Source organism: Camponotus floridanus, unplaced genomic scaffold, assembly GCF_003227725.1.
Source record: "Camponotus floridanus strain SB8 unplaced genomic scaffold, Cflo_v7.5 scaffold91, whole genome shotgun sequence".
Taxonomy (NCBI): domain Eukaryota; kingdom Metazoa; phylum Arthropoda; class Insecta; order Hymenoptera; family Formicidae; genus Camponotus; species Camponotus floridanus.
Window position 1 is genome coordinate 58,173 of NW_020229862.1, and position 19,845 is coordinate 78,017.

A 19,845-nucleotide genomic window follows, 5' to 3' on the forward strand; every position below is an offset into this window, starting at 1 on the left:
AGCCACTGTGCGCGTATACTTTCCCTCTCCTCTGTTTCCAGAAGTTATTAAAATGCGTCGTATATAAAAGCGCGCAATCTACTTTTGATTTCGTTCCTCCCGTTGAAAAAGTTAATATGCTTCAATTACGTAAACTGTGAATATACTCAGCTCGTAAAACATTCCAGTGCTTCCATCAGCGTGAGAAAATTATGCGAAAAGTATGGTTGTGTGTGGTAAATTTATACGTTAACACGTGCATATGTGTCTTTCGCTTTCATGATGTATTTACCGACCAATCAGGTTGTAATGTTCCACTAAATGTCATGCGGCTTTTTACAACGGCAGTTTGTCATTTTGTGCATTACTCAATATGCATCCATGCAAAATATCGGTAAACTTTAGTGATGACAGTTGGGATGGAAGTAGTTTAGACAGGTCTTTCACCGAAAGAGTACTGGTTAACAATAACTTGGTTTAACAATAATTTAAAGAATACTAATACGAATATGTGCTTTATAACAATTATTAATTTCAATAAATTTTATAATTTGTAGGATTTTGAATAATCGATTAAATTGTCATTTTTAAATGAAGAAGCACATATTAAATAAAAATAAATTTTACATCTAATTACATATAAAAAAAGAAAAACAATTTCTCTATAATACATCTTGAAATTTTCTATATTTCCGATAACAATCAGTATTAGAGTGTAATTACATATTTTGATTGAATAAATATGTTGCAACAAAATCAATTTCTTGGTGTCATTTAATTAATAAGTGGAAATTGAACGTACAATATAATTAATATATAGCAGAATAAAAATATACATAATAATTAAGTTACTATATACTCATTTAATATATCAAATAATAATATTTCTATATACATAAGGATACATATTTTATTAATATCTTTTAATATTTTATTTAATCAATATGTATAATATACAATCTGCTGTCCATTTGAATGCAAAACAATTATGTTTATAGAAAAGCAAGAAAAAAAGACTCACAAATAGAGTTTATCATACTTTGTAATTAATGAACTAATAGTGGTAGCTCCTTAATAGTAGCTAGAATAATTATCTATATCTTAATTGAATCTACAGCGCGAAAACCTATAATAGAAAGAGTCTAGATATCTAGATCATTCTTCTGGATTTATGTTTTCCGCTATTATTTCATTACATTTCGCATAATGCGCTCGCATTTTTTCCTTGCATGCGCTACTTGAACTATGCTTTCTCTAAATAGGACAAATTTAACATATATTTTATTTACTTTATAGATCTCTTTCACGATAGGTTTTGCGCGTACAACACTATTTTAATTTCCATTTCAACGTATTGTAATTAGCGATAATTATCAGTATAAGTCGGGAGGAAATTCTTGTCCGCGCTGCATTTCGATAAGCGTGCGCAGCATATCGCGGCCGCAGCAAAATATATTTTCCGTTTATGGACGCTAATTATCTTGTAAGCCGTTGAGGACAAAACCAACAGAATCTACATATTTCTCGGAGCGAGCTTTCGTCTCTATCTCGATTCCGTCTACGCTAATTTCCGATGAAAATTCCGTTACTCGTATTTATACATGACATGTAACATTATTTAGAAAGAGATAGAAAACGAATAAACTATACGATTATTTATTAATTATTCAAATTATCGCAAACGATGTCTTTAGAAGTCGTTGAAATAAAATGATGATTATATCATATGACTTCGTCATTGTGACGAATCAACTTTACGACGCTTCATTACTTTAATCAATTATAGATTAATTTGTTACTACCATTTGGCTCTAACGTTTTCCTCTTTCTTGACTCGCTGAAATGCGCGAGGAGCCAGAAAGGAATCCTCGCTTTAGCCTTTATGGATTACGAGGCATCGCGCGATGCGATGCCTTGCGTTTTTCCGCATCGCGAGATTCCGGGTGTATCGCATGTATGCCGCGCATGCACGCGAAAATCGCTTTTAATCGTCCGCCGCGCCCTTAATTGGCGATAATTACGAGCGCGCGGGGACCGAGAATTCGCGCCTCTCTCGCGTCGCGATTGGATAAGCATTCAAGGTGGCCGAATACGGCGTATACGATGGTGATTAACGCGCGCGTACACACGCACACACGGGCGTCCCCTTTCGTTGCTCGTCATAAAACTTTCCCCCGGTCCGCGTCGGCATCGTGCGTGCCGTTTCTGGACTCCAGGAATGCGTGCTCCAGGTCGAGAGAGGTACATAAAGTGCCCGGTAATGCCTCCCTTTAGCGGAGCGGAGCGCGTTAATGCGCGGCCGCGTCATCGAAATCGGCCGGGAATAATTTGTTCTACGTGCTCCGGCGAGGGGTCGCGTCGATTTAACCCTGGCTTTCCGGCCTTACGATCGGATCGGAGTCATATCGTGTCTTGTATCTCACGTATGTTGATTAGAATCGAAAAGTAATACGAAAAAGATTATTGAAAAATAACTTCACAATTATAACTTTACAATTTAATAATAATTACTGACAACAATTTATTATCATTAATAATAATAATTTGACATATATTATGTCAATTATTATCCCCGCCACTACTTCGGCTGCGTCCTACTTAACGATAATTTCCTATACGATTGCTTAAAACGAATCTTATTGGCGAATCATTTTGCTTCTTAGATTCACTCGCAGCTAATGAGAGGACGTATAAACGAAATAATATTATTTTTCCGCTTTTTATTAATAAAACAAATAATGATAATTATAGGCTTGAAACCTTCCTTGATTAATAAGAAATTGATATGCAAAAGGTGATATCGAAATACATTATAGTTATCAAGAATATCCGTTACAATCAATCCGAACTCGGTGAAACGCATATACTCCCTCCGTCTTTTTGCCAACGTAGGTTGGCAGCAGTCGGGTGTAAAAATACTTCCAAGTATTCAGGTAAACGAGAAACGCTTAACGAGATTAATCTGTAATAAGGGTTGTAAACAAAAATTGAGATGGATATTGATTGTTCTAAGAACGATTCCCCTAATCGCAGATAGGATCCTCATTTTATATTAATTTCGTGAAATTTGAAATCACTTTATTTCTGTGACGTGTATAATAAGTAATTTCGAATTAATGCTGCACGATAAAATCAAATTTATCAAATTCAAGAGAAACGAGAACAGGTCAGACTGGAGAAACAAGATGCGAGCTCGTACTATCATTTGTCGGCGAGCGCCGTCTTGTCATTTTGTCACGTTGCAATTAAGCTATAATTATGTGCGTGTATAATTGTCTTGATATTTTATATCATTGCACAGCGAGATTTTCATTCGTGATATAAACTTTTGGCGATTAATATCAGCATCATGATCGATCGATAAATTTATGCCAGCGAAATTCTTGAGTTTCTTAATAACGTGCTTATAAAGTCAGTTAATTAATGTTGAGAGCTTATCTAGAAAAGACTAGATTTAGCTGAATTTCTTTTTTAAATAAGCAATTTTTGATCGATTATTTTAAGATTAGATTAGCATCATCAAGCATCTGTATGAAACATAAATTAATAAATTAAATAACTTTATGGTTTCGGAATTTACTAATTAAAGAAGATGCGTGTTGTTTGAAAAATAGAGATAGAAAAATTAATAAAATTACAATATTTACATATATATCGATTTGGTTAATGACTCACCGGAAGTAGGGTTCGAAAAAAGAGGATGCGCACAAATATCGTAAAAGATTGGCGGCATCGGGGAGCGATATGGGAGGAAAGTTTAAATGTTAAAGCCCGATCGGTTCCCCAATGTTGGAAACTTGAGCCCAGTGATCTAATCTGTGCCGGGATTTATCCTCACCAGCCCTCTTTCGGCGCCATAATATCTGCCGGCGCAGCTGCTGCCGTTTCGGCGATCCTTTCTGGTAGGCGGCGACTTATCTCTACTTTACGACCGACTACATTCGACGCTTAACGTCGAATCCGCCTGGTGGTATACCTGAGATAAAATGGTGGTCCACCGTCCGTCGGTGGCCATTTTGGGTCTAATTAATTGGTGGGACGTTGCATCTCTCGGCTACACGTCCGACCACCTAATGTCCCCGACGCGGTTCCTCTCTTTAATATATTCGGATACCTGCCTACGCATCGTCCCGACATTCGCGTTTAAAGCTTACATCGATGAGGTTGTAACGTTTGTCGTTGACCGATGGATATACTTAACGTTGACTATCTTGGTAAGTCTCGTGCTTACAGCTTCGAGGATATCATTTATACGTCAGCATTTTTCGTATTATCATAAGAAAAATTAACGAGAGGAGGATTCGCATCGTCATTCTAACACGCTTTCAAGTAAACAAGAGGCAAAGAGTCTTGTCATCTCGTGAAAAATTGCATTTTAATATAATAATAATTATTTTTAAATTAATAATTATTATTTTATAATTATTATTAAATTATTAAATTATTATTAAATGATTTTTTTTTGCTTATTATGTTCGTTTTTCTTCGCGATAGAAGTTATGCATCAGTCAAAGTAGAAATAATAAAAGTGCCAATTATGTGTTGTAATCTTAACGAATTTTCAACGCCTATCAATCAATAAAAAATGCAACTAATATTCGCTTCGCGACGAAAAAGTTGGTTTGAGTTACACATACAATACGCACACATCAACGCGAAACCGGATGTAACGAGAGGGCTACTTCTCTCACGAGATGGCAATAATCTCCGCATCTCGTTTACGGATACGCGAGCAGAACAACGGCAACGCAATCCGATTCGATTTCTCCTCTCGTTAAAGTCGCGCCTTGAGCGCGGCTGTTAAGGACGAAGATCGTAATCTGAATGGTTCCCGGTGTTCTCCACTGTTATGATTGCCGACGATACTGGACCGAGATGATTTTTCAGAAGTTCTCCTTATATCGAACACGCGCTTCGTGAGATAGGTGTTTCATATATCCTCGACACATTTACGTATGTTCCTATATACGGGGTGTAAGACCAAAACTTATCTACATTTTTCATGCATTTGATTTCTTTTCCAAACGCGCGACAGTACTATCGAAAATTCTCAACATTAGACGACGGCTTATAATACTTTGACAATTTTAATTCGTCAAGTTAAATTCTTGTTAAGCTAAAGGTAGATTAAAAAGTTTATCAAAAGAGAAGTTAATTGAGAATAAAATTGATCTCTTCAATGTCAATTAAACGTCGGTCGTCAATCTCTTTAATATATTGCAATTTCTGCATTTTAGAAAATATATTTGTAGGACACCCTGCATACAGAATTCTCGCAAATTCAGGAAAGGACTCGATTTCGCCCGACAAAATGGTAATAGTCTGTTCATCTGCGCATAATAGCGACGGCTGAGAGGTGTCGGTGGTGCGTAAGCCACGGCGGTACCACGACATACAAGGACACAACAGCAACAACGCAGCATCTTGCCGGGGCGACTCCTTTTCACGTTAAAGACCCGACTTGGTTGGTTATAGAAAGGAAGATTGTAATCTGATGGTTCTCGGTGTTCTCCAGCTTGGCGGGTGCCAGCGGTAGATAGGAATCTCCTTGAAGAGGATCGTCCGAGTCCCTGTCCTCTTTCTCTCTCGCTCGCTCTCTCCCATATATACGCAAAGGCGCAATCCTCGCGGGGATATAGGATAACGTAGGGTCCTACTTAGCTACTAATGCTGTCGCTACCCGCCCTTTCTCGGCGTAAATTATGTCCTCGGGTACAATCGTCCGTTTCGTGCTTCCCTTGCCCGCGGGAATATAACACGGCCTTAGTACTAATCGGCTCTCTCTGTACTCTCGATCGTTACTCGAAGTATGCCAGCCGAAGCGACAAGCTTAATTTCTTCTCGACCGTGATATCAATTATATGATCGGAACCGATTTGATGAACCTCTTCAACGAAACACAGAGACTCATCATTTATTTTCATCTTCACAGATATATAGAATAAAATATATATAGAACCAGATATATAGAATAAATTAAAGAAGTATCGAGTAAAGGTCTAACACTGCGCTATAATTTTTGTGCTAATTCAAAATAACTTCAGAAATAAAATATTTTCTCAACTAGAATTTTTCTCATATAAATATAGAATTTTAATTTTATTCTTATCTATTATTATCATTATAATTTCAATTACAATTAAACTTTACGTTTTTTTCACGCTAGGGCTCATTCAAGTTGTTTCGAAAAAATATACTTCAAGTTAAGGGGATCCTAAACTGAACGGCGAACTCTTACATGATTATAACGCCCTCATTTGATCCTCATCTCATATCTCTCTCATGTTGTTTATAAAGAAATGCTTTTTCCATTCTATTTTACCGATATTTCAGGTATGTACATACGGATTGAAATTTTCGGAAGAATGCCATTTATTAATTAGGCAATTAAATTCAGTTTTTATAGTTCGACAATGTTCTATGGTACATTACACAATCGTGAAAACTACAATTTTTTGCATAAAAGCTATAAAACTTTTATAAAAAGCTAATATTTGTACAAGTTAATAGCTCTAATGCCATGTTGATTTAAGAAGTCAATAAATAAAAATAATTTTATACTTATTTTCTTTTTCAATATAAAATTTCGTATTATATAGAGCTTTCACGTGTCCGTTTGAGTGTATACTTCAATTCTGGAGAAGGATTTTTAATATCTAATAATTTCTATACAGACAATAAAAAATGGAACACTTCCGAAAATTACGGCGTTTTTGTCGAAAACAGGCGACTTTAGGATCCCCTTAAAATATTAACTTTACGGGTCAAGATTTATAAAACGCGCTTTTCATGACCGCAAAAACTTCAACATCATCTGGGAAGCTGCTGGAGACAAATCCGACAATTTCTGCGAAAGGCATATCGCAAATACGGCGATACTTGACGAAGATTGAAATAAATATCCGCTGTGCCCATAGTGCTAATTGGCGTGCCAAGGATGTAACGGTTCGAGATCTCGCTTGTGAGAGGTTTGAATGGCAGGCGATGCGGGCATAAAGCGAGGGATGTACGATTATTATTCGCGAAGCGGATTTGACTTCGCTCGCGAAGTAACGAGACGACGTTCAATTTGGCGCGGAGAAATCGCGCGTTAAAGCGAAGGGAATCGAATTACTATGTAGGCGAGAGCGCGAGAAGGCACGCAAGGAATAACGCGAAAATAATTACCTGGCGCGTTCATCCTATTAATATATTACCTCGTAAACGCGCGTGTGTATGTCCGTCCCATTAACATACTATCTAATAATTGGCCTCGTCCGTTTGGCGAACAAGTTGCGGCGAGAAATATGACGCGCGTTCGGTGCAAGCGTCGTAATTAAGTCAGTCGAGCGAAACGGAGTAATCGTTGCTAGCATCCGAAGGGATAAGCCGACGCGAAGGAAGCGCGTTATCGTTATGGTTCATAATTAATTTCGGAGCAACGTTGCCTGTACAAACATCTTGTATGCAACGAAGCTGAAGAACTAGTGAAAAAATATAAATAAAAATTAACGCGAGCAAAGACACCCAAAAGTTTAAAAGTGGGAAGGTCTGAAAGACATGTAAAAATTGTAAAGAAGACTTTCATACAAGTGTCTTGCTCCAATTTTAAAATACATGGAAGCAAACGTGAAATCGCTTTGACATTCGAAATTCGCAAGAGCGATACAATTGTTGGAATAAATGGATGTTTAAGCTCACGCGGGCTTCATTATAGCGTGTTAACTGACAATGGATACCAGCGGGACGACATCGGATCTTTGACTTTCACCGTGTAACAGCAGCTTGTCGAAGGTAAGAAGGAGCTCGTTATCGCCATTTTGGATTCACCCGCGCGACTATGGCAATAGGAGAACATGGAACGAACGACAGGAGGGTAGGTGATTTGTGGTTTTTCCCCGGCTACACGACACACACGTCCTTTCACTCCACCCTCGGACAATTTGTATTTCCGATTTCTAAGGCGAATCGCTCCAGGGCTGCCAGGTGTTGGAAACCGGCCTTATTGGCCGACTCGCGCGGCCTGTCTCATTGTGTGTCGGTGTAGCTTTTGAGTCGGAGTTTCAATCTTTCGCGTGTTTTCACACGAAAGTCAAGAACAGCCAAAGAAGAGAAGTCAGAAAGTTGAACAAGAGAGAAGCGGATGTGGAGAGAAGTGGACGTGTATTGCGATCATCGACGGAAAATGAAGATAATACATACATACACAAGGATCATAAAGACTTAAATTGAATGTGAGTGTGTATGTGTGAGGAGATATATAAAAGATAAAGACAAAGCAATCTCCGATGGGAACTTATCACACTGTGATCAGCGATTTTATAAAGTTAATGAAACGAAAACGCGAACACAACGGTAGCTTAAAAAATCTCTTCCAAACAATGAGAGGACGTATAGACGAAATAATATTATTTTTCCGCTTTTTATTAATAAAAAAATAACGGTTATTATATGCTTGAAACATTTCTTGATTAATAAGAAATTGATGTGCAAAAGATGATATCGAACTACGTTATAATTATCAAAAATACCCGTTACATCACTGAGAAAAAATTTGGTTGCATTAATTAGAATTCTGATAGATTCAATCAGTATATCTGTTGGAAAATGGGCGAACTAAAATTCTTGTAGAAATTACCAAATGGATCTGATTAATTTCTCCCTGTTAAATTTACCAATTTTTAATAATACTAAACTTGCCAGCACTAAGTCGTCTAAAATTTTTTCCATCTAATTTAAAAAGTCTGTTTAATATTCTGAATTCCAACAAGATTATTGGATAAATTCAATCCAGATTATTGAATAAATTATTTTAAATTCAGTTTATTAGAAATTAAACTGATAAACAGTGATGCAAGAAGAGGATGCAGCTCAAACACACACAATCAGAGAGCTAGCGTCCTCTTTCTGGTACTACTGCTCGTAAGAGAAAAAAAATATACTTTAAATTTAACGTTAATACTAGTTCTTTATATACATTTTATGACAAGTATTGAATACGAGTTAAGTTAAGAGTGTTGCCTAGCGGCAAGCAAAGAAATTAATGTAACAAGAAATTTTATAGATCCAACCAGAAAATACTAACCAAATCCTTATAGTAAAATCTATTAAACATTCTAGTTATAAAAAATCGAGTCTTATCATGATAACTAGAAATTCTTGTTTGATTTAACCAAAACGCCTTTAATCATATACGTCTTGTTGGTACAATCAAACGATTTTTCTCAATGAATCAATCCGAGCTCGGTAAAACGCATATTCCCTCCATCATTTTGTCAACCGTAGATTGATAGCAGTCAGAAGTAAAAAGGAGATTTAATAAATTTTTAGAAAAATGAAACTAAATGCAAAATGTGTTAAAAAAATAAAAGATAAATCTACTATAAATAATAACACAATATGATATCATAAAACATCTCTGTATACATGCGGCGACGAATAATACATGCAGAAGAGTCCGGAAGAAACGCTCGGCGATCTCGGGACTCGAAGCTGTGCAAACGCACGTGAATCGCTTTCTACAATGCGTTCGCCATCGTGATGGTCGTTCGGACAAATCTCGCGCATTGTCAAGCCCGGCTGGCGTGCTTTGTTACCAGTGCGGTGACGCGGTCGACAGCGATCGCGGCAAGGACAATGCCGGCGTTACAAACGATCGAGTAGGCGGTAGCCGTGTTTCTGGGCTGCTTGTCCAGCGGGTCCTTTTATTGTCGTCTCAAAGGGCGCGCTATGGATACCTCTCTCGATCCCGGGACTTCGCGTCCCGCTGAGATGACACGCGCGTCCATTCAGTCTCGCTCGTCCTTAAACCAGAAATATTTGGACAGCTCAAGCGAGACACGGTTCCGACGATTTCGCAAGGCAAGAGATGAGTTTGAAAAATTGCGGTATCCTTGTACTTGCGTTGCTTTGTACGCATAGTTGTTTTTTCCATATATTTCTCTCTTTAAAAAATAAATTAATTTCGAATTTTTTTTATAAGACGAGAGATATGTATCATAGTATAAAAGATAACAATGTATAAATAATAATTGTAAGAATGACTTGCCGAACTTACAAGAGATTTGCGCATTAAACAAAAATGGAATCTGGAAACATAAATAATTTTTAATTTTCAATTCTATAATTTTGTTTTCTAGGCTGCAAAATTTTAAGAAATATGTACAGAATATTTCAGACCTACAGAATCACTTTTTCTCGATTGATTCTTTTATCCAGTCGAGGGATTTATTGATATCTTTAAATTAAAACTTGCGATATATGAAGTATAATTTTAGCGAGAAAAAATCAGCTCCAAATTGATTGAGAAATTTCGCAAGGTTGAGAATTGATATTTACGAGATGGCTGTTGTACAATTGAATTTCTAGAATTATACTACGGAGGAACATACATAAAATTCCCCTCGTGTTTCGCTCAGGAAACAATTTTTCATTCCGGGCCTCTTGGCTGCCGCGTTATTGCGACCGAATCTGGTATCAAGTGCGAAAGATCGTTGTTTTTTTTTGGCGGTAGCAAAACGTAGGACATAAACTCGGTTTCCATCGAAATGGAACATAGGTATCAGTGATGATCCGCGTGCGAGGCGTCAGCTGGCTCATATTGAAACCCCCTTGTCGAACCACCACCACCTGCCCCTCTCTCCCCGGCCCTCCCTCAACATCCGAGGAACCTAAATCATTTTCAGCCCCCTCTACTGTGTTTCCTACATGTGCTAACTACCCTCGGGGATATTTCGAGGGCCACACCCTGGCCAGTCAGGCTCCACCTCCCGAAACCGCTTCCTCGCTCGCTAAGATCTTCCGCCGCGATTATATTTTCTAATCGATAACTGTTTGTTCTAATAGCATGGCAATATCCGTCGACACACCTTTGTAATTTTTCAAATAAAATGTTCTTACGAACCTCTGCATTTTCTCTCGTAAATTGATTATGCTCGAATTGAAAGAAAAGACGTGGAAATATTACTTTCGATTATTTTGCTGCATTTTAATTTTTCGATGTAAATCATGTAAAAGTCACAAATATATTGTGTATGCAATAAGTAAAACATACGATATATATTTAAGAAAAATTATAATGTAAACATAATCAATTTATTTCTCGCATTGCAGATTTAAATGTAATTAGAACAATTGTGGTTTAAATATTATATAATGGTGGTTACATAATAAAAATTTCGCAGTATATGCTCCAGCAAACGATAAACGCAATTGAACGAATGATCGATGTCTCGCCCGCGATTGACGTAAAAGAAAGAAGGCGACAAGTATGGATTCAGGTGGCATGTCATCATTTGATCGAAAAAGTTTCTCGATGACGGTTATAAAGATTAATAGCACAGTTTTCGTTCTTTTTTTTTAGGCAATTAGCAGTGAAATTTCGTTTTACGTCATGATTTCTTATTAATTGTCGGAGATAATAATTGGGCTTATGTCGAGAGTGACAAATTGAAAGAGATAAAGCTTGACACACAAGTGCGAATTATATCACATAGTCATGTGAGCGTCTCGAATAAATAAACGAATGTGATGATTGAAAAAGCTTCAAATTATATTTCATCTCGATTATCATAAGCCACTTAATTAATTTCAAAATATTAAGAATAACGCATTCTGAAAATTATTTACGTGAAAGATTCTTGCTAACAGCTGCAATCTCTTTTATTATATGTATCATTTATATATCATTTATATATCATTTTTGTTGATTATCAATACATTTTATGACCAAGAATCAAACAGTCTGAATATAATTTTTTTCAATTTTAAATTTCCTTGATTATGATTGCCGATTCGATTCTTGGTATTCTGACCAAATTGGATGAGAAGGATTGCGCAGGTTCCGCATAAAGAAAAGTAAAGAATCGACTCATTTAAGGCTAGAAAATGACGTGATAAAATCGTTGGATACGTTGTCGGAGTCCAAGTCGCGGTCAAGGAGAATCCAAGAAGGCAATTACGTAGGATCGAATTGCCTGAAGGTTCTGAAACCAGAACTAGTTAGACGAGATCCCTCGAGTTCCGACCAAGAGCCAGTCTCATCTACGAATTATGTTTCTTTGTCGAACAGGCATAATTCAACATATGAATGCGGAGTTTGAGAATGTAATATGTCAAACACAGACGGTTTAATGCTACCAATTTTCCCATCGACAATGCCGGTTCTTGAATTAAGTTAGTGAAATATGCAATCACTGGCAATAAGATTGATGATAGTAAGATTTCAAGCAGATTGTTACGATGAATGTATTAAACGAAGTATAATCTGCGAAAGATATCGATCTCTAATATCGCCAATCTAACAAAGTATTTTATTTTGTTACAAAAAAATCTGCTTGGTTATTCTAAAAATAATATCGTTTCAAATATTTAATTATATTTAACAAATTTATTATCCAGTATTATTTGGTAATTATGATTAATTACCATCCATATAATCTATATAATCGATTGACTGGCGTGTACAATCGTTGGCAGTGCAACCGACAAGTGGACGTAAGCAGAACATCGAATTTCAGCGTGTTTCCTGATCGATTGCCACGAACGTTCATCGTATAATCGATAGTATCCTGCTGGCAACGCAAGCGGCGTCGAAATGGCTGCTGGCATCTCGTTATTCATTTCCCTTATGACCGACAGCTCGCGCGCATCGTCATCGTATCGTCATTTGCGAGTTCTCACTTATATGCCCGCTCTTTTTTCTTCTTCCTCTCCTTCTACCATTTCGCCTCCATTGAACGCGCTCGCATTTTCTCTCATCCTTCCGGCGGCGCCATCGCCGCCCCATCCACGATCCGTCAATTTCTCATTTTCCGGAGAAAATAAATGGTGCAAACTTCCGGTTATATAGAATCTATAACGCGTCCGGTGATTTTCCATTTGCTGCCACTTTCTGTGGTCGGAATTGCTTCTCGTTTTCCCATAGTGGATCCAATAGAGGAGAAAATTACAGGACTCTCTTCTTCATTCGTCGAACCTGCGAGATAATTAGAAGAATGTGCCGTCTCGCATCTCTCGTACTATTGGTTCACATATATCGCGAGACACCCTTCATTTTATAAATATAAAGCAATCTCAAAGAACAATAATAATTTTTTATTCGCAATTGTCGAATGCGTTTTGTTCAGAAATGATCTAACATATATCGCGATTGTTGAACTTTACAGGGAAATTAATGAGAGGGTTAATCTATATCATTACCGCGAGGTCCAGATATCGTTGTATTCTGTGATTAGAGGGGGTAGAGAATCTGCGGTACGATTAATTCATGTCGGTCGATTGGATCGAGGTCGTAGCAACATCGAGTAACGCAACCACTCGAGTACTGGCGATCGCGATGAAGAAGCAGAAGGAGCAGGGGTGACGATGGTCGAGAAGGGCGAGGGGGGCGAAAAATAGAAATTAAGGGCCGGTGAGTTATCGCGGTTGCGTGAGAAGCGGTTGGAGATAAATCAAACCGCAGCTTCAACCGCAACGCCACCCCGGGTTCAGATCACGAACGCAAAAACTCCATGGCAAATCCTCCGGGGATTAATAGTGCTCCGCGTCCTGGAACCCACCAAGCCCTGATTGGTCCAATTCTCTCATATAGCGCGCGGATCGAGCAGCTTTTTCCCTCCCACCCTTTTCGTATCCCTCGCACGGGATGAGGGGACATTTTGCTTTTTTCTCATATATCCCTGTCCAATTTTAAATTGACAGATATTCAAACATTGTCAGGCGTGAGTCGATGTTTCCTTTCCATCTTCATCGAGAGAAAAGTAAAGAGTCAGTTCACTTTTGAAGGAATAATTTATAGAACAGAATACATTCGTGTGTTATTGGCGAAAAATAAAATGATAACATCATTTAATGATTTAATTAAAGCCAATTAAATTTTCTGTGCACTTGTCTTTTTTATTAAATTTATCTAATATTCTTCTTCTTCCCATGTGTGTTAAAAATTCAATATTTGTACATTTTCGATATCTTTCTTTTCGACTTCACTTTTATCAATTTCAGCTATAATTATTACAATCATATCATACATATGCAATTCTTTTTAAAAGTGTTTCTGTAAAAATTTTTATAAAAATTTCTAGAGAAACAAGAAATTTGACGATTCGATTTGTCTATCTCTCACCAGTCGATTCACCAGTCAATTTCAGCGAGTTGCTTTCAAGAAATAGCTAATACAAATAACATAGTCTCGAAGAATTATGCTTCTTCGCAGGCTATTAACGGCGATCCGGCCACATTCCATGGGTTTAAATTTCTTTCGAACCGCAGGCTGCAGAGAATACAGGTAAGATAGTTAACGATTTGGTCGCGTTTACATATATAATCCGAGTTAAGTAGGAACTAAACCATGATGAGGGCTCTCACGAGGGGGCCGTACGGGCCATCGGTTCTGCGGAGGATAAAAATTCACGTTCTCCTTCTTGAAGCCACCTATAAAATAGCCATATAGCCATGGAATATATTAATACCGCGGGCGTCAAGATTTATATCGGATATTGGAATAAGTATCATCTCCGAATATGCCTTCGTGAATATTTCACGCGACAGCCCGTATCTTTCGTTTAATCGCGTACAAGCGGCACGATATTCCGATAAATCATGCTTCGTAATTTTTGTCTGTTGCCGTCAGTGCTGGAGGAGAATAAGAGTCTGGAAAATTGAATTTAATATAAAAAGAACAATTTATCCGTAATATACATGTATATACATATATTTATAAAGTTAAAACGATAAGAACTCCTTTTTCTAATTCGATAATTGATGCTTGCGATTTAAAGTTTTATTTATTCTCGTTACACAAGAAAGAACCACCATGCGTAAAAATTGCGCATTCATCAGATAAGAGAATGTTTCACACAATGCGCTTGTATATGTCTCACAATATATATTATTTTTCCATATTTTTCACAGAAAATAATTCTTCGTTTAGTTAAAAGATCGCCTTGATAATTGAGAACTCGAGAAATGGAGTAAACGTAGGTAAATCGTTATAACAGGCACAATGATAGTCCAACTAATCGTTAGATACGCTGTGTTAAACACCCTGATATAAGGGGTGTACAGGCGATCCGCGATATAAATATAATTGAAGGTGTGAAAGCCCGATCGCGACAAACGCACCGCGAACGTACCTCACTTGGCCGTGGGCTGCGAGATCGTCATCTAAATTGTAACGACTTATTGCTCGTAAGTTATGCGCCGACCGTCGGCTGCTGATCTTATCCGAGTGCAATAAAATACATGTGTGACGCACCTGTCATCGTGTCATTACGTAACGATCGCGCGTCTCGTGACATATTTCGCTCTGTTATTTTCATCAATATAACGAGGCCAGTAGTAATCGATTAAATTAAACGAGCTGTTGGGAATTATTTAAAGCAATCATCGTAATTAATGTCACGCAGGTATGGAAACGAGTAAATGATAAATTAAATTTTCTTCGACGAGTCTTGTTAATGCTTTTTTACGACAACAGTTAATAAGAGATATACAAATATTTTTCTCGTTATACAAGAAAGAATCACATAAAAATTGCGCATTCATAAGAGATAAATGGCGTTAAAATTCCTGCAAGTTATTGGTATGAAAATTGAATTTATATGGTATGGTTATTGGTATGAAAATTGAATTTATATTTTACGATGCATTTGTAAAGAATATGTCTTAATGTATTACATATGTTAACGTTTTAATATATATTGATAAAATAGCAAAAAATTAATGATATTAAATAAAATTCTAAATCCTCTCAAATTTACAGCAATAAAAGATGTGGCATTATAAATATTATATCATATAAAATCATGTATTATGTTAAAAGAAAGTAAATTGGAGAAAAAAATCAGAGATACGTATTAAAAATTTTATACATGCGTGCGATGAATTTATACTTTTTTCAACGAGAGAGAACGCGTGACATAATTTCTCTCTTTGGGCTCTGCTATGATTTCTCGTTTCTTATATAAGTTACCCACGTCTCACTTAACTCTGTGCGAGTCTGAGTTCTCCAAGATAGTCGGCACCCCGCGAATACAGAAGACCAGGAATAAAAGAAAAGGAGAGAAGAGAAGAAGGACGGTTCGCCACATTATGCGACTCGAGTTCTACTTCATCGAAACACGAGTTGGTAGACAGAGACTAGATCCTGCCGTCCGCCATTATCTGATGCAAACTGGGGATAAATTACTGATCATCTTCGAAAATCGTATAACGGTTTACTAGAATTTTTTTACCTGGGAAAGTGGATTGCAATTTGTATAAAAACATCATTTATTTAATGTATATCGAAGCATTTTAAATAAATTAATACACATTAATTAGTGATGATAAAAAGCATGAAAATAAAATATTAATATCATAAACAATTTTCAAATAAATATGGAATAAATAAGACAAATATTTAAATAATTAAATATTTTTTAGCTAAAGATATGTTTATAATAATTAAATAAATACTTTTTATAAGTACGCATACATTCTTATATGAGCTAAAATATAAATTAAAATATAAATATATTAAATATCTCTATCACTTTTTTGTTAAATAATAATGTACAAGAATAGAAAAAATTATAATATGCATTGTTGACACAATAATTCTCTTATCTTGAAAATTAATGATAAACAATCGCACATAATTGATTCCGTTCAATTGAAGAATGTTAAATGTTTAAAAATTCATAGCCAAGCATTGGAATTCAGAAACAGATGGTATAGGGCAACGAGTCAACGAAAAGGGGGTCAATAAAGAGAGAAAATGTGAAAACGAGAAAGAAGGCGGGTATAGAAAAAAAAGAACTTAAAGCATTGTGTAGTCGGAGCTCTACTTCATCGAGCGGGCAAATAACGGACTGGGGCCCGTGTATCCGCCATTGTTTGGCCCATGTGAGGAGGCATGCGGCCATGTTTCCTCCCATGTACTGGGAGACCGGATAAAAAGAGGATGGCAGAAGGGGAGCAGGAGGTGTACGCGTAAGGTCGGCGAGAACGAAGGAAGGAGGGGGGCTTCTGGAAGGGCGAGGAGCCGGTTGTGGGCCCGAGAGATCGTCCAGTCTACGTGGCACGCATATGCGTTAATACATGTGTGTTGAGTGTATGCGTTTGCACTCCTTATGTAATTACGAGTTACGTTTCTATGCACAATAACATAATTAAAAAATAATTTTTTCCGAATACAGGAAAGAAAATAATCATTTTTTATAATTTTTCTTGATCAAAATAAAAAATTCTAATTATTTAATATATTTTATCATGTTATAATTACAATATGACATATCGAAGAAATTTTGTTGGAATCAAAGTTAAATTGTTAGAACCCCCCAAATAAATTTATTATATATAGATTATGATTAATTAAATTAATTAACGAAGTTCAACCTAGTCGAATTAACATCCAATTTTGTAGACAAACATATGCATGTATTTGACTATTATAAAAATACATCTGCAAAATAATAATGCACGTGTACTCAGAGATACTGTTATAATGGGGATGTACATAAATGTGTGCGTGTGTTTATATTGACCGGAGCGCATGTGTGTGCGCGAGGAAGCCTTCGGCTCTCGTCAAGTAATTATATCCCCGTAACGATCGGTCCATCAAATCTGATCACCCGGACGAGAAAGATTCTACCAGCACCACCTTGACGAGCCGACACCGACACGCTGGCCGCGGCGATGCAACGAGATGCTGCTATCCGTCGAGAGCAGCGCCGGTTAAATGAAGCTTTTACGCACGCGGCTGGATTGAGTTTGTTATGGGATCAACACTTCCATGGCGCCTTACTGCGTTAGGCATACGCTCTCGGCCTTAGCAGCCTCTCTTTCTCCCCCCCCCCCCTTCTTCCTTCTCTCACTTGCCCACGCATAATCGTTTCTTAAACATAGACGTATCACTTCGACGGCTAAATCGCCGAGATGCTTCCTTCGTGCCGCCTTCTCGTCCACTTTCTTTTTGTTCCCCGTACCAATTATTAACTAAAGAGAATTTGGTGGGGATTAAATAAGAGAAAGAGAAGGGAAAATATATATCATATAAATGTATATTTATCGCTTTTTCTATCGAGAGATAACTTTTGTTATCGAAAAATAAAATCAATGAGATAAATAAATAAAAAATTAATATCGTAAAAATGTGTAAAGTATAAATGAAGAGGAGCGGAATAATAAAAAATTTATTATATATTATATTCGGTGTTACTGATCATTTCGAATGATGAGATCGATTCTCTTTTGCTGTCGTAAAACCGACGATATGCTTTAACCGTGCATCGCAAATTCCGTTAATCCTTTCGTACCTTCTACTTTTGCAAAAGAGATGTGTTTCATATAAAGACAGTTTTATAGGTTTTTAGATTTTTAAATTTAAATTTAAATGGCAGATTTAAGATGGCGACTATGAAAAACTTAAATAGCAATATATTTAAAATATGACCTTAAATTTTATTTTTTTAAATATATATTAATTTATTTTAAATATATATTTTTTAAATATAGTTTTTTCCTGAATATACATACACACAAACGTTCGATTCGTAACGTTATACACTTTTTTTGCAAGCCGTGCATCTGCCGCGAGACTTGGATGCCCGTCGCACGCGTCGTTTACTTTGATTACACATATAAAATATAATATTTATCATAATAAAGTTGTAATCACGGTTAAATAAAACTTTAAATTTATAATTAGGGCATAATTCTATAATTTTTCGATTAATCTTCATTCTCTAAAAGTTTGATTTTTCGCAAAATTTAGATAATTATGTTTTATTGTAAACATTACATTTCAAAATGCGTGATTTTTTTATATGTACTCGAACCTTCTTCTTTAAAACAAGCCGAGATAAAAATCGATAGGATTATTTGTTTAAAAATTATGATTTTTTTTGTAGGTGAAACATATATGTTCCCGAGGGATACGAAAGGGTTAAATAGACACTTGATTAACAATCGGATGCGCGAATGCGAGTAACGAAATTGTAATACTCCGAAATTTCACCGCAAATACATGTAATGGAGGTACAACCTCGTCTCCGATAATGAATACACCGTCATTTTGTGCCCTGAACTTAATGTGTCCATGAATTCGCCTCGCCTCCCTCCCTTAAGGGAGAAACAAGCAGTTAGCGGTGGAGGGCGAGTCTGGGGAAGATGGGGCGGATTCTCCACGGCAGATGTTGCGTCTCGGTTCATCTACGGGATAATTGAGTATTGTAAGCCGACAACAAAATCAAATTTCCCCATGTGTACACATACTCACACCTCTCCCCGCACATGGCGACACACGCGTGAATTTCGTCGCCATACTCGTTGGTTCGCGCGCAATTTTCTCATATTATAATTCGTGCGAGTCGCTTAACGACGAAAAATTTGCATGCCGTAATGACAGTGCGATTTCAGACACGCGCAGGCAGTTTAATCTCCTGTTGAGAAACTTGTAAGAACAATTAGATGTAATATTTCGCATGTATTTTTTCGTGTAACCTTCTTGCGATATATTTTTCGCAATATTTTATTCTATGCTTTTCCATTATAATTTAACTTTATATAATAATTACCAAATAATATATATAATATATATAATTAATATATATTATATAATATATATAATATATTATATAATATATATTAATTATTATTATTATTATATTATTATAATATTTATTAATGTAATTAAAGATATCATTATGACTTTGTTTATAAACAGAGTAAAAAAGCATTATATACCCCATAATCAATTTATGAAGAATATATGTATTCTTTTATGAAACAAATAAAAATATAAACGTGGCAATTGAATAAATCCTCTCAGGTAGCAACATTAGAGATGCTGCTGATACATCCGTGTAACATTTTTATGCGCTTAAAGCGCTATTCTACCGGGACGCA